Consider the following 3,579-nt stretch of genomic DNA (forward strand, 5'->3'; position numbering starts at 1 on the left):
AGGATGATTCCTAAACCAAATCCAACATTTTATTGACCCTAAACATACACTGTTCCCTCAATCTAACTTTACAGAAGAGCAGGGACAGAGTTGGTCTTACAATACAGGAATGTAGGGGATCTTCCACCTGCTGAGAACCTCAAAGGTCCATGCAGACATGATCCCTGGAAAAGAGGTAGGCAGCTATGAAGGACCTGAGAGAGCAAAAGTCATCTTCCATGGCAAACAACCTTGTCAGGATGAAGGGGTGTGTCTGAATCAGCCACTTTCTTCTTAATGTAGAGAAGATGGACCAAACAAGGTTTGTGTGGAGAGCTGTTCCCGTGTGTCTATGGTTGATATACCATTCTAACTTGTGACAGTGTCACAGGAAGTAGGGGCAGCCTCCATCTCATGGGACCCTTGGAAGCAGCTATTAGGACAAAGTGTTTGCCAAAGCATTGACCTCATTCAGTTCCTGAAGGAAGTGACCTACCTTACTTCTTTGGTGATGGAACTCTCTGAACTTGGGATCCAGGAAGCCAGGCATCCAGAGCCAGTCCCAGTCCCAGTACCAGTGGGCTCACTTGTTTTGTTTTACCAATGACAGATTCTGTCTTTCTTGGTACCTACTGATGTGAGGATGGCCAAATATCAGGAGAGCTCTGAAGACGGGCCTTTCCTTAGTAAGTAGGTAGTGACTCACCGCTGGCTCCTAACAACTACACAGAGTTGGCCAAGGAGACCAGATCTGCCACAGTACAGGCCATTTCGGGTGAACATAGTAGGGCCCGCTAGTCAGAGGACACTCTGGATATTCAGAGACTTACTTGGGGGAAGGAGGTGCTTTGTGTTTGTGGGTGTGAGTTTGTGGTGTTTTCTCATTTTCTTAGAATAGGTAGGAAAGCTGGTATGTCTGGTTTGCAGTGGACTGTTTCTAGATAGTCTTTTGACAAGGCAAGTGTTTCTATGTCTGTGTATAACACTGTGTCCGTGGTTGTAGACATTAGAAAAGATAATGCATCAATGAATGTGTCCTGTCTAGTAGAAAGCTTCCCAGCATTCATCCTGCCCAATTTATGACTGCACTGCAGGTTGCCTTATCGATGGGCAACACCTACTATCTTCCTAAGTTTCAGATTTCTTCCTGAATTCTGACCAATCTGCAGAATAGTCTCATGGTTTTGTGTCCAAGATAGGTACCACCCCAAGCTCTGTCACATGGCCATGTACTGAATAGCTGAAGGTAATGGCGAGCTTCTTAGAAAACTCAGATATCAGTGTGACCAGGTAAGTCTCAGTGGAGAAAGCATGCTTTGTGCCTTTTGCTTACCTATTTTTCTGTTTCACTGAATGACAGGAAGGTCTTTGTCTCAGGCCACCCCTTTGATAAGCATGAAAAAAACAGTTTTCATATGGAAATGATTGGGCATCACCCGTGGCTCTTTGCTTAATTGCTTTGAATGGGATGTGTCTGAATCAGCCTCTTGGCCCTGTGTGAGGCTGTGGCTTATATTCTCAGCACCTGATGGATATAAAGAAAGATCCCATGTGTGCATCCAAAACTAAAATGGCAAAATTCAGTCATTGTGGATGATGTCTCTCTCCTTCCTCTATTAGGTTGCAGACAATCATCAAGTGAGTATAGGGATCCTTTGGGTCAAATGAGTTTTTCAAAGCCATGCAGAGGTGCTTGGGTTCTCTCATGATTCCACTTCACATAAAGAATCTAAACCCCACAGTCAGTAGGCCTCAATTTGGAGAAGCAGAGTAGTTGTAATGGCAGGCCTATTTGATCACTCCTGGTTCACAGGAATGGTGTCCAGGCCACCCTGACTTTAGGCAAATGAGGGCCAAGGGAGCTTATTTTGGACACTCTCTTGCGCTGCACCCCTCATGGAAATCTCCAGCCAGAGCTTATAATGAGGGTCTATGTGGAAGAAGATGAGGGCCATGTGGGAATGTTTTGGTTTTAATTTTGGTAATTTGTGTGGCAGTTGGAAGGGATGACTGGGTCCCCCTCGGCTTGTACTCTGGTGTAATACTCCTTAGAGACTGAGTTGTAGAACTGACCTCAGAGAAGAATTGCCATGAATTGTGTGGGGATGTTAGGAGGCCACGCATGAGAGTCACCCTTGGAAACTGAGATCTAGGCCAAGGGTGGCTTTCCACAGAACACTGAGAATCTCAGCCAGGATATCACATGATTTTATTCTGAAAAACTTGGCAGCCATAGTTGAGAGTCAAAACACACATGGACCTCACATTGTAGACCTCAATGGGCCTGGCTTCATGTGACCTTTTGGCCACTATTTGGGATGCCTTGCCTGTGATTGTTCTCCAGAGCTTTCATTGAAATGAGCTTCCTTAACATTTAATGTTTCCTGAATGAATTGAAACCCACAGTGACTACAACTTCTTCCTTGAATAATGGCTAGATAAATACCATGAAATTTTTGAAATTTCAATGACCAGTTGGCACTGGAAAACCTTTGGATGTCCTGATGCTGATCATGAGTATACCAGACAGTGCCTTGATTGACAGGTTTTCATAAAAATGGTGTAGAACAGAGATGCCAGTTAGTTGGTGCCTGCTGATTAGTGGGCCTAGAGCAGTGGTGAGCAGATGTGTGACAAAACATCTGTGGTGAGGCCACGTGGAACTGCCGTTGGCGTCCAAATGGCTTGTGACTGAAATGGTTTCAGCCAACAGACCCAATAGGTAAAGGCATCTTGTTATATGGAGAGGTTTCAGGGAAATGTTCAGAATCAGGTTGCTATGGTCAAGGGGGAAAGCTATGTGGGATAGAAGCCTGGTTATTGCATTCTCCTGCAAATCCTCACCCACCACACGTGACAGAACTCCCTCCAACAATGTGTCCCAATTGACCTCCTTTATTTCGTGAAGCAAATACCAAACTCCCAGTGCAGCAGCAAGAAACACCACTAAAAGTGGAGGATGAACAAATGTCTTCCCAGTTAGCACAGGGAGAGACTTAGCCCCAGTGTCCACATTTTAGCTACAAAAAAAGAATTCAGCACTGCTGCCACATGTTCAATGAAAAATAAGAAACCATGTCTTACAGGTCACATATACGCAGAACCAGCTTTGATGGTCTCTCTATAAAAGAACTAAATCTCCTGAAAACAACATGTATTTCAAGTGCCCAACCTCAGAGGCAGTTTCTCAAGAATTTTTTAGGCCAGCAGAGCTCCATGTTTGAGGAGTGTTTACCTTTTGCCTTACTATTTTGAACTCTGCTACCACCTCCAAGGTTGTGAACTCCTGAGCAAATTCCATTCCAGATATGTATTCACAGATTTTCTAACTCTTCTCCTCTAACTGTATCTTACTTTGGTAAAAGATAATGTCAAGGCATTGTTCTGGATGAGACTGGGAAGATTTTGGGGTAGCACATATTTGCATAGACATTGGATTCATTTTTCAATTTCCCTTTAAAACACTGAATCTCTAACCCTAACCAATTCCAAACTAGACTCTGACTACTAATCCTAATATGATGGAGAAAAATAACAAAAAACAGAAAAGAAGTACAAGCAGTTTAGAGGAGGCAAGGTGTATACTTGGACTTGCCTTTT

This window comes from Callospermophilus lateralis, unplaced genomic scaffold (assembly GCF_048772815.1).
Source record: "Callospermophilus lateralis isolate mCalLat2 unplaced genomic scaffold, mCalLat2.hap1 Scaffold_305, whole genome shotgun sequence".
NCBI classification, from domain to species: Eukaryota; Metazoa; Chordata; class Mammalia; order Rodentia; family Sciuridae; genus Callospermophilus; species Callospermophilus lateralis.